The 13,455-nt window shown below is 43.6% G+C and overlaps 1 long non-coding RNA gene across 1 annotated transcript; it reads right to left on the bottom strand.

Annotated features, from left to right (window-relative positions):
- Nucleotides 1–3,797: 3,797 nt before the first annotated feature.
- LOC138657659 (uncharacterized) lies at nt 3,798–13,054 on the bottom strand. The gene is made up of 3 exons (XR_011317116.1): nt 12,918–13,054; nt 10,217–10,302; nt 3,798–5,421 (listed from the first exon to the last, which is right to left on the bottom strand). It is a non-coding gene; the product is annotated as an uncharacterized lncRNA (long non-coding RNA).
- Between the last annotated feature and the right edge of the window lie 401 nt (nt 13,055–13,455).

Below are 13,455 nucleotides of genomic sequence, written 5' to 3'. Positions count from 1 at the left end.
CCTATCGCTAGGCACTTTAAATCTTTCCATGGTAGTAACGCTAGGGGCCTAGTGATTAAGGCTATAGATCAAGTTACTTTGGGTATTCGAGGGGGTGATTTGCCTAAAATTTTGGCGCAGACTGAAAGTAAATGGATTTTCCGCTTAGGTACTCTTAGTCCCAATGGTCTTAATGAAAATCTTGGGTTCTCAGCATTCCTATAGTACTGATAGAATAATTGATTGTATACTTACTGTTTTGAGAGGTATTTTTAGGGGTTAGGGTGATTTTAAGTGCATGTTTTGTTGATAGATTCTTATTTTCCTTTTTTGTTTGTTTATTTTGTAGTACTACTTACGATTCATTTCCTTTCTCCGTGTTGCTGTGGAAGAAGAGTCTTGCACGTCCATGTTGATTCTCAGTTTGAAGGCCTATCAAGAAATGAAGTTTTAAAGCAGTTATTATTATTATTATTATTACTATCTATCACCGTCATTTGAATAGAATTATTGTGGAATATATATGGTATGGGGTTGAGATTGATGTATGTCCCTATTAGGGTTTTATGTAAAGCTATTTGTATGTTAATCATTTATTGATATATAAAGATATATGCATCCAGGTGTTTTTTATAGGTATATGAATTGTTTCAAAAAATTGTTTATTTTAAGCAATTTGTAGGGGCTCTGTAACATTGTTTTTTAATATTTAAATATTTCTGTCACTTCTTTATGTCACTTTATTTTACAGTATATCATGCACTTTTTTATTTTTTGTAACTGATATTGGTTACTGTTTTTTCTGGATCTACGGTTAATATATATGTGGATCCATATGGTTATACACTCCTTTATGGATCAATTTATCTGTCTACTAAGCACTTTATATGCATTTTTATCTATTCACTATAGATTTTAGATAGATTCAATATTATATGCACTGAATTGAGATATCCATGTGTAATATAGTTGGCACTTTAACTTCTTTCACTATGCACTTTAGCTAGAGTATATGGGGTCCCTTTAGGATTTTAAGTGGATGCTATACATTATTTACTCTTGTTCTAATTGATACACATATAGGCCCATGCATTATTTTTTCTTCTTCTTTTTTCTTTATTGTTCATTATTTCAGATTCTTTGCGGAAGATGTACTCATCTGAGTTCTATCTATAACTCTAGTGACGATTTCTTTATTGTTATTTTTAGTATTATTCTTGTCGGGACCTTCATTCTGGTTCTAATACCTACGTACTCCCGGTTTTGGCTGTGCGCATGCGCGGGTCTTCCCCTCCGTGCGCTTCGGACAGCGTCATTGGTGGCTTCCACTTGCGTTCCAGCTTGCAGTCCACCCGGCGGTTGTCAGGAAGTGCTTTTCCATCCGGAGCAGAGGTGAGCATGCGCCTTCTTGGCCATTCTCGGAGTATTACATCTTGGCATTGGCGGTAACATGTGATAGGGCGGCAGCACGGGATTGGCTTAGGGGTACTATTTAACATCACTCAACCTGGGTAGGGATACGCCCCCGGAAGAAGCCAGGGCAAAACGCGCGTCGGGGCGCTGGGACTGTGACGTGGGAGGACACACTTTGTAGAAGCCGGCATTGGTAACTATTTGGACTCTTTCTCCTTTGTGCCATATTTGTGGATGTGTTTTCAGTATAGGCTTATTAATACAAAGTGAGACTAGAGGGCCTGTATGACTGCCGTCATTTTACCTCAGCCTGTGAGGTGTCAGTAAGGGATGCCATTGTGCACCTATATAGGTATATGTTTAACAGGTAGTCGACTATTATAGATAATATTACATGGCATTCTTATTTGGTGTTCCTCGCCACCCTCCCATGGGGTACGACTAGGATGATATCTTGTGGCCTTTTTTTAGATGTTTGTATATTACTTGTATTTTTTCTGTAATAAACTATATATTTTTTATCTTTATGTATGGTTGGCTTATTTATAGATGACAGGGATCTACTGCCATCTTGTGGTGTATATGTATACTAGGAAGTACCATTTGTTATTTATCTGGACCTTTTTGGTTTCACTATATGAAATATTAAACTGCATTTGGCCTACTTGTTTGGTTGGGCCTACTAACGGTGTCTGCCGCTCCCTGCTCGGTGTTCTCCTCCACTGCACAAAGCTGAGCTTCAATTTTCAGGATATAACAGATATTAAACTGCATTTGGCCTACTTGTTTGGTTGGGCCTACTAACGGTGTCTGCCGCTGCTTGGTGTTCTCCTCCACTGCACAAAGCTGAGCCTCAATTTCCAGGATATATCAGATATTAAACTGCATTTGGCCTACTTGTTTGGTTGGGCTGACTAACGGTGTCTGCCGCTGCTTCGTGTTCTCCTCCACTGCACAAAGCTGAGCTTCAATTTTCAGGCTTTCAACCTATATGAAATATTAAACTGCATTTGGCCTACTTGTTTGGTTGGGCCTGCTAACGGTGTCTGCTGCTCACTGCTTGGTGTTCTCCTCCACTGAACTAAACAATGCCACCTGTTTACTCCTATTACCAATTTTGAACTTCATTTGGCCCACTTTTTTACTTGGGCCTACTAACTGTGTCTGCCACTCATTACAGTTTTCCTCCACTGAACAAAGCAATGCAGCCTGTTTAGTCCTGTTACCAATTTTGAAATGCATTTAGCCAATTTTATTCTTTGGGCCTATATCTGTGTTTCCTCCTCATCCTGCCCATTGCCCAGCCACTGCTAGATGAGTCTGCTGGTACATTGACCCAGACCACTACATTCCCCTTGCACTGTACACAGCCAGTATCTGACCCTGCTGAGTCTGGTTCGCCTTCCCGCATACTATACCACCTTACACGGGGACAAAGAGGAAGGCGCAGATGAAAGTGCAGGTTCCTTCATCAGGTGGGGTGGAGCATACTCGTTGGCGACATCACTGGCACAGGGCCCCTCATAGTACTCAAAAGTGTCTGCCGGTGGGAGGCGCCCCCACCTTCAAACACAGCGCCGTACTTTGAGAGGCCCTGTGTCAGTGCCAATGCGAATGAGGGCCCCCCCCCCCTGCTTGCTGAGGATCACAGCACTTGCAAAGTTGAAATACTTACCTCTCCGTGCTCCACCGCCGTGACGTACTCTGCGTTTCCTGGGCCCACGAAAAACTTGAGCCAGCCCTACCCCCCACAACTTTAGCCAAATGACCCCCAATTTTCAATGGCTAACTATTATTATAAGGTAAATTAAGATTGACAAGCTTAAGTAACACGAATTGAGGTTTTTGGCATTAAAATGGGCACTGTAGGTGTTTTCCTGTCCTCCACTCACTGCCGACTTTGCTTCCCCATTGACTTGCATTGGGTTTCGTGTTTCAGTCGGCTCCCCGACTTTTCAAAATAATCGGCCGATTTCACCAACCCGACTTTTGACAAAGTCGGGTTTCGCAAAACCTGACTTGATCCTAAAAAAGTAAAAGTCGCTCAACTCTAGTGATGACAACTGTATGGAAATGTCTTTTAATGTTTTTTTTTTTTATTTATGCCTTTAAAAGAACTTAAAAAATGTTTGCTTTGTGGTGCCATTTGCTGGACCTCATTTTTTAAATATATTTCTGCAGATACACCTACAGTTGTGCTCAAAAGTTTACAAACCCCAGTAGAATTTTTGCTTTCTTGGCCTTTTTTTTTTTTTTAGAGAGAATATGAATGATAAGCTTCTAGTTCCTGTAAATTCCTAGGCTGTCTAGCATGAACTGTGCGCTTGAGATCTCCCCAGAGTGACTCAATGGTATTGAGGCCCGTAGACTGAGATGGTCACTCCAAAACCTTCACTGTGTCCTGTTGTAGCCAATGACAGGTTGACTTGGCCTTGTGTTTTGGATCATTGTCATGTTGGAACATCCAAGTACGTCCCATGTGCAGCTTCCAAGCAGATGATTGCAAATTTGCCTCCAGTGTTTGCTGATAAAATGCTGCATTCATCTTCCCTTCAACTTTGACCAAGGTAATGACTATACAAAGTAGTCAAGTGCTATGTATATTCTGCTGTATTGTAAAGATCCATAAAAAAGCTCAGATACACATGATATACGCTGACTTCATTAATAACTTTATTCAAGTTGGATAATGTGGAAGTTTTCATTAAAAGTCAGGACAGTAGTCTTAAATGTGGCCCTGATGATGATGGGCCCTTGACTCAGAATGAGTCGTCCTTTAACACACAGGAGAGGAAAAACCCCCAATGGTGGAAACCTCTAAGGAACCATGGTTAAAGGAGTGCCCTTCCCTTGGGCTGTGAATAAGTGAGAGCAGAGACCGAGCCCGGAATCTGCCTCTTCTTACAGCCGGTACCTCACCTGTGTCGTGAGTACACTTGGCTGCTGAAAGTCTAGCAAATGCCATATGAATGGATGAGTGCAGTCCGAGCCCGGAATCAGCCTCTTCTTACAGCCGCTACCTCACCTGTGTCGTGAGCACACTTGGCTGCTGAAAGTCTAGCAAATGCCATATGAATTGATGAGAGCAGTCCGAGCCTGGAATCTGCCTTTTAATGCCGCAGGTAAGTCACTTTATGTGAACATATCTGACTGCGGAAAGTCCGGAAAGTGTCATATCCATGGGTGAGAGCAGTCCAAGCCTGGAATCTGCCTCTTCATGCAGCAGGTAAGTCACTTGTCCGTGAACACGTCTGCCTGTGGAAAGTCCAGTAAGTGTCAAGTCTATAGATGAGAGCAGTCCAAGCCTGGAATCTGCTTCTTCATGTAGCAGGTAGGTCACTTTTATGTGAACACGTCTGCCTGTGGAAAGTCCGGTAAGTGTCAAGTCTATAGATGAGAGCAGTCCAAGACTGGATTCTGCTTCTTCATGTAGCATGTAAGTCACTTTTATGTGAATACGTCTGCCTGTGGAAAGTCCGGTAAGTGTCAAGTCTATAGATGAGAGCAGTCCAAGCCTGGATTCTGCTTCTTCATGTAGCAGGTAAGTCACTTTTTTGTGAACACATCTGCCTGTGGAAAGTCCGGTAAGTGTCAAGTCTATAGATGAGAGCAGTCCAAGCCTGGATTCTGCTTCTTCATGTAGCAGGTAAGTCACTTTTATGTGAACACGTCTGTCTGTGGAAAGTCCGGTAAGTGTCAAGTCTATAGATGAGAGCAGTCCAAGCCTGGAATCTGCTTCTTCATGTAGCAGGTAAGTCACTTTTATGTGAATACGTCTGCCTGTGGGAAGTCCGGTAAGTGTCATATCCATAGGTGAGAGCAGAGACCTAGCCTGGAATCTGTCTCTTTTTGCTTAATCACAGGTTGCCTAATCGTCAGGGGAGGAGACCTCATCCTCATCTGACCTGATAATTATTACTTTAGGGTATCCAGGCACTGAGATCTTGTAGCCTGTGACGTCGCTCTGTTCATTCCCGGGTCCATGAGGAGAATCATCAATTTTGATTGCTATGTCGTCCTCATGTTTTCCTGTAACACAAAACATTGAAATTAATATATCTAAAATAAAAGCTTCCATCATGATTCTGTCGTATGTTTAGGAATCTTATTCTAACAAGATCCTTTAAGAGGGAAGTTTTTTCTTTATTGTTGTTTTTCTATTAACTTCTATTAACCCCTTAGTAATGGAGCCAATTTGAAGCTTAATGACCAAGCCAATTTTTAAAGTTCTGACCACTGTCACTTTATGAGGTTGTAACTCTGAAATGCTTTAATGGATCCCACTGATTCTGAGAATGTTTTTTCGTGAAATATTGTACTTCATGCTAGTGGTAACATTACTTGCGTTTATTTATGAAAAAAATGGAAATATGGCGAAAATTTTTAAAATTTTGCAATTTTCAAATTTTGAATTTTTATGCCCTTAAATCAGAGAGATATGTCAGACAAAATAGTTAATAAATAACATTTCCTACATGTCTACTTTACATCAGCACAGTTTTGGAACCAAATTTTTTTCTGTTAGGAAGTTATATGGGTTAAACGATGACCAGTGATTTCTCATTTTTACAACAAAATTTACAAAACCTTTTTTTTAGGGACATCTCACATTTAAAATCACTTTGAGGAGTGTACATGACAGAAAATACCCAAAAATGACTCCATTCTAAAAACTACACCCCTCAAGGTGCTCAAAACCACATTCAAGAAGTGTATTAACCCTTTAAGTGCTTCACAGGAACTGAACCAATGTGGAAGGAAAATTTTTTACTTCAGAACCATTTTTTTTAATTTTCACAAGTGTAAGAAGAGAAAATGAACCAGAAGTTTTGTTGTACAATTTCTCCTGAATACGCCGATACCGATACCCCATATGGGGGGGTAAACCACTGTTGGGGCGCATGGCAGAGCTTGGAAGAGAAGGAGTGCCATTTGACTTTTTCAATGCAGAACTGACTGGAATTGAGATCTGAACCCATGTCGCGTTTGGAGAGCCCCTGATGTGCCGAAACAGTAGAAACCCCCACAAGTGACACCATTTTGGAAACTAGACCCCTTAAGGAACTTATGTAGATGTGTGGTGAGCACTTTGAACCCCCAAGTGATTCACAGAAGTTTATATCGTAGAGCCGTGAAAATAAAAAATCATATTTTTCCCACAGAAATGATCTTTTCGTCCCCAAATTTTTATTTTCACAAGGTAACAGGAGAAATTAGACCATGAAAGTTGTCCAGTTTATCCTGAGTACGCCGATACCCCATATGTGTCGGTGGACCACCGTTTGGGTGCACATCGCAGCTCAGAACGAAAGTAGTGATGTTTCAAAATGCAGACTTTGATGGAATGGTCTGCGGTCGTCATGTTGCATTTGCAGAGCCCCTGGTGTGCCTAAACAGTAGAAACCCCCCACAAGTGACACCATTTTGGAAACTAGACCCCTTAAGGAACTTATCTAGATATGTGGTGAGCACTTTGAACCCTCAAATGCTTTACAGAAGTTTATAATGTAGAGCCGTGAAAATAAAAAATATTTTTTTCCATAAAAATGATCTTTTCAACAACAAATTTTTACTTTCACAAGGGTAACAGGAGAAATTGGACCCCAAAAGTTATTGTGCAATTTGTCCTGATTATGCTGATACCCCATATTTGGGGAGGGGACCACTGTTTGGGTCATGGCAGAGCTCGGAAAGGAAGGAGCTTCTTTTTGGAATGCAGACTTTGATAGAATGGACTGCGGGCATCATGTTGCGTTTGCAGAGCCCCTGATATGCTTAAACAGAAGAAACCCCCCACAAGTGACCCCATTTTGGAAACTAGATCCCCACGGAGCTTATCTAGATGTGTGGTGAGCATTTTGAATGCTCAACTACTTCACAGAAGTTTATGACGCAGAGCCGTGAAAATAAAAAATCATTTTTTTCCACGAAAATGATTTTTTAGCCCCCAATTTTTTTTATTTTCTCAAGGGTAACAGGAGCAACTGGACTCTAAAAGTTGTTGTCCAATTTGTCCTGAGTATGCCGAAACCCCATATGTGGGGGGGAGGGAACACTGTTTAGGAGCTCGGCAGAGCTCAGAAGGGATTGAGCACCATTTGACTTTTTGAATGCAAAATTGGCTGGAATGGTGGAGCCATGTCGCATTTGGAGACCCCCTGATGTACCTAAACAGTGGAAACCCCCAATTCCAGCCCTAATCCCAACACACCCCTAACCTTAATCCCAACCCTATCCATAATCCAAATCACAGCTCTAACCCCAACACCCCTAACCCTAATCCCAACCCTAACCATAACCCTAATCACAACCCTAACCCCAACACACCCCTAACCCCAACCCTAACCATAACCCTAATCCCAAACGTAACCCTAATCCCAAACCTAACCCTAAACCTAACCCCAACCCAAATCCTAATCTCAACCCTAACCCTAAGGCTTGGTTCCCATTGCGTTAATGGGAAAGCGCTAACGGACAGCGTTGCACGGCGAAATTAACGCCGTGCAACGCGTCCGTTAGCGCGCCCATTCACGGCAATGGGAACGCGCAGCACTAGCGCGTGCCATGTTCCGCACGCGCTAGCGACGCGCCGGTGTTTCCTGGTGCGCCGCAGACGCTGCTCGCAGCGTCCGAGGCGCGCCCGCGGTCCGTTCCCTGCTCTCGCAGATCGGGGATCTGCGAGAGCGGGGACGTTACCGCGACCCCGGGACGCGGCCACATTAAAAACATTGCGTTAGCGCAACCCGCTAGCGCTAGTGCTAAACGGGTTGCACTAACGCAATGTGACCCTAGCCTTATCCAAACCCTAATCCAACCCTAACCCTAATCTCAACTCTAACACTAACCATAACTTTAGCCCAACTCACTTTAGCCCAACTGTAACCCTAATTGAAAAATGCAAATACATTTTATTATTTTCCTAACTAAGGGGGTGATAAAGGGGGGGTGTATTTACTTTTTTTTAATTTGATCACTGTGATAGGGTCTATCACAGTGACCAAAATGAACCAATGAGAAAAATCTTTCTGTTGTTGCCGGGTGCCAGCTGGCAGATCTCGGCGGGCGCACTGCGCATGCTCCCGCCATTTTATCCCAGAAGAAGCTGCCGGAGGCCGGGGGACTTCAGGGGGCCATGGAGGGACAATGGAGGTACCGGGGGATCGGGGACTCTATTTCTCTCTCCTCTGATGTGCGATCACATCAGAGGAGAGAAATTAAATGGCATATCGGAACTTTTATTTTGCGGCAAACGCATGTGGTGAAAAAAATGCATGTAAACGCGGTAAAACACCGCGTTTTTTTAGACGCATACGTTTTTGTATGTTTTATTACAAACGCGGCGTTTTGATGCGTTTACATGCGTTTTTTCATGCGTTTTCGTTTTTTAAATGCATGATGAGAAGTGTGTGACAGCTGCCAATCATCAAAATCAACAAGAAAACCCACTATAAACAGAAATAGCTAGGGTTAGGGTTTGGATCCCTAGTAACCATAACCCTTACCCTAACCCTAAGGGATCTTAACCCTAACCCTAAGGGATCCTAACCCTACCCCTAATCCTAAGGGATCCTAACCCTAACCCTACCCCAACCCCAACCCTAACCCTAACCTTACACCTAACCCTAACCCTATCCCTATCCCTAACCCTAAGGGATCCTAACCCTACCCCTAACCCTACCCCTATCCCTAACCCTAACCTTAAGGGATCCTATCCCTAACCCTACCCCAACCCTAACCCTACCCATAACCCTAACGTTAGGGTTAGGATCTCAAGGGTTAGGGGTGGGGTTAGGGTTAGGGGTAGGGTTAGGGGTAGGATCCCTTTATCAATTTTATGATGTGGGGTGGCTTATCAGTGTGTTTTCTTGTTTGTTTCTTTGTAAAAACGCATGCATTTTTAACGCAACCAAACATATGTGCTTAAAAATGCATGCGTTTACATAGACAGCAATACGTTTTTTTGCCGCAAAAAAACGCAAAAAGCCGCTAAAAATTACTACATGTTGCATTTCTGCAACACAACGCATGCATACAAAAGACGCATGCGGTGGCAAAATGCGGCAAAACGCATGCAAAAAATGCATGCGTTTTTAATGTTAAGTATAGGAAAAAAATCGCATGCGTTTTTTTGCGCTAAAACGCAGCGGCAAAAAACGCAAATGTGAAACCAGCCTTACACAGTTAGTAACGGCAATCACAAAACAGGGGTTGGTAAAAACCGACCCGAATCATGTTCTTTGGGGTCTCGGCTACCCCTGGCAGCTGAGACCCCGGGACCTGCTGGGTGCTGGCTGGCAGATTCGGCGGGCGCACAGCGCATGTGCCCACCATTTTCTTCCTGGGAGAAGATGGCGGCACCCATGGGGGGAAGCACGAGGGCAGAAGAGCATCGGGTGGGATCGGAGACCCCATTATTTGGTCCTCTGATGTGCGATCATATTGGCGGACAGAGAAATTAAATGGCAAATCGCACTTTGCACCTTTCTTAATTTTAACTTTACTTTGTTTTATCATGTCATTAATATAATAAATTTATTTTAAATATCCCTGTACTCTAATTTAGCTACTGCATTTTCCTACGGTTAAATTTGCGCCTAGATTATTATCAATTACCACACATAAGACGTTGTGTGAGCCGACAAAGCTGAATCGTGGTCATATGGTTCAGAAGACGACCAGAATGGCGCTGGAAACCAAAGAAGGCGGCTAACGGTAAGTATTTTATCACATGTACACTACACTACTGATATACCTAGAAGGGATTAGGCAATACATATGTAAATGGAATGCTTCTGTAATGTCAGATTTATCAGGCTGTATTTACCATTTAGTTTGGTGTTGCTCTCTGTAAAGTCATCGGCACAATCTTTGCTTTCTGCATCTCTCGTTGGCTTTTTCTTTTTCAGGCAACTATTAAATTTCAAAAATAAAAGTCACATTGTAAATCATAAAGTAAAACATGTCTGTATTCTGCAGAAAGTAAGAATGAAACATTGTATCTAGTCCTATGTGTAGAGAGATCACCAGTCAGTCATTTTGGTGTCTGACAATCAGCAATTTATTTTAATAAAGTATATACAAGTTGTAGCAGAGCCAGGTGGGACAGGGTTAAGTCTTAGCTTTTCAGGATTTGATAAGAAGCCCCACATAGCTTTTTTGCTAAAACCAGGGCCTGTGTTCACCAGATGTTTCAGTCTGCAGGATGGAGCTTGTGAGTTGGAGTTTTATGAAAGCAATAAAACTGCACCGGTTTGAATGAAACCACATTGACTGTGAATGCTACCTAATACCTACCTTAGAGTGTGAATCAGTAGCATAGCTATAGGGGGGCAGACGGGCTATAGCCCAGGGCCCCACGCTCTCAGGGGGCCCACCCAGAGCTGCGCTACTCTAACTGTATTGGCATGTGCAGCACGTGATAACAGTTACATTTTGCGGCAGAGCTGGGAGAATCGATCTCCCTGCACTGCCGCCCGGCCAGTATAGAGCCCCTGAGCAGGTGGTGGGGCGCCCTGTGCCAGCAGTGGGCCCCCCGCCCATCATCGCAGGGTCATTTGTATCGGCTGAATGCCAATACAGCTGACCACAGTGATGAGAGAGGGAGATTTACGCTCCCTCTCCCGTCATCCCCCTGTCAGCGTCTGACTTCACCGACGCTGACTCTGACAGAGGTCGCAATGACATCACCACTCGGTGCCTGCAGTCGGAGATGAGCGGGAGCAGGGCAGGAACCATGAAAAAGAGCGGTGAGTATTTAGTTTATGGGGCTACATTATACTACAGAGGGTGGCTATAGGGGTGCATTACGCTACGGAGGCTGAATATGGGGGTGCATTACATTATAGAGGATGCCCATGGGAGTGGATTACACTACAGAGGCTGCCTATGGGGGGTGCATTACATTATAGAGGCTGCCTATGGGGGTGCATTACACTACAGAGGCTGCCTATGGGGGAGCATTACATTATAGAGGCTGCCTATGAGGGAGCATTACATTATAGAGGCCGCCTATGGGGCTGCATTACACTACAGAGTCTGCCTATGGGGGTGCATTACATTATAGAGGCTGCCTATGAGGGAGCATTACATTATAGAGGCTGCCTATGGAGGTGCATTACATTATAGAAAGCGCCTGTGGGGGTGCATTGCAATACAGAGGCTGCCTTTGGGGGTGCATTACATTATAGAGGCTGCATATGGGGGTGCATAACATTATAGAGGCTGCCAATGGGGGAGCATTACATTATAGAAAATGCCTATGGGGATGCATTACATTATAGAGGCTGCCTATGGGGAGTTCAGTATCCTATAGAGTCTGCCTATTGGGAGTGCATTATGCTATATGGAGTCCTATGGATCATACTATGTGGAGACCCATGGGGAGTACATCATACTATGTGGAGACCTATGGGGAGTGCATTATACTATATTGAGGACTATCTGGTGTATTATGCTATATGGAGGCTTTCTAGGGGCCATCATACAGTGTGAAGATTACAGTGAGGGGGCCATCATGCAGTGTTGGAGCTATTAAACAGTTTAGGGGCTACTAAGGGGTCAGTATACTATGTGGGTGGTAGTATACAGTGAGGGGGCATTGTACTGTGTATAAGAGAGCATCATACTGTGTATGAGGGAGCTGTACGGGGGAGACTCGGGACTTTATTAAATGTAAAGCGGGCACTTATTGTTATAGGGGAACCTTCAGGTTAATGTGACTGTCAAAGGAGCACACACAGGGCAATATTACATTTTAGGGAACATAATGTGATCGCTGTTTTCTAGGGTACTTGCACCTGGCATTACTATATTCTAGAGGGTTGCTTTAGAATTTAGAGGGTACAGAGAACCAGACAGAAGGCGCAGTAATAGGGACACATACGGCAGCAGCATTGGGGTATCAGAAGGATGAGGAGTTTGTGCAGGTTGGGAATAGATGGTGACATGCTAAAAATGTGAGATGTGAAGTGTGTCTTTGTTGTATTCTCTGTATCCGAGTCCTGGGTGGAGGAATTGTCATGTCGGTCTGGGCCAGATGGAAAAGGTGTGAAAAGTGCCAATTCCATCAGAAAGAAAGTCAGCGGTAAGTCACCATCTATAACTGTGCTGTGATTGCTTATATGTTCTGTAGGACTGGGGTCTACCACTGACCATATGGCGGTAATATCAATATTGGTCTTTATATAGAGATTATTTTCAGCAACAGCATGGTCATCTGCTGAGGTTCTCCTCCACTGTTAGGGTGCATCATCCAGTTATAATCAAGGTTACCTGGTTAAGGGCCCACTCAGAAGTCCCCCCCCCCCTCCCCCTGAACCAAAACCCAAGTTACGCCTCTGGTGTGAATCCCTGCAAAGTCTAATATATGCCCATCAGTTACCCGCAGGGCGCAACTCCAGGGTGACATGTGAGTGAGCCACAAGAGGTCTACACTAACATATTCCCATTACTGGAGTAACCTGGAGATGTGACATTTCTTCTACAAACTCCTGTGTGGCCCATAAATCATTACTTACCATACTTACCAACAGATGATCGCAATGGCACCAATGATTACTGCAAGGACGAAGAGAACGGCAGACGGTATAACAATCCTATAGACTGTATCCTCAGATGTTTTTGGAGGCACGGTGATATTCTCTAAAAAGACAAAGAACGTAAGTGATCAATCAGGTAACCAGAGCTGGAATGTGCTCAGAATGTGTTGTATGTGTTTGTTTTTAATGTTAAAATGTCTGCATTTGATATCTCTCCAGTATTTTCTTTTTTATAAGCAAAATACTTATTTTTATATTTTCTGATGTTGGTTCCAGGGGTACACGGGCAGCAGTGGTGTGGTCAGTGGAGGCCTAGTGGAAGGAGTGACCGCAGACAGGCATCGAAGGCCTAAAATAATAACACATGGCTGTAGGCAATTTTAAATTGGTTCCAGGGGTACACGGGCAGCAGTGGTGTGGTCAGTGGAGGCCTAGTGGAAGGAGTGACCGCAGACAGGCATCGAAGGCCTAAAATAATAACACATGGCTGTTGGCAATTTTAAATTGGTTCCAGGGGTACACGGGC

The sequence above is a fragment of the Ranitomeya imitator genome, chromosome 1 (assembly GCF_032444005.1).
Source record: "Ranitomeya imitator isolate aRanImi1 chromosome 1, aRanImi1.pri, whole genome shotgun sequence".
In the NCBI taxonomy this organism is placed as follows: domain Eukaryota; kingdom Metazoa; phylum Chordata; class Amphibia; order Anura; family Dendrobatidae; genus Ranitomeya; species Ranitomeya imitator.
This window is presented reverse-complemented; position numbering and strand designations above follow the sequence as displayed.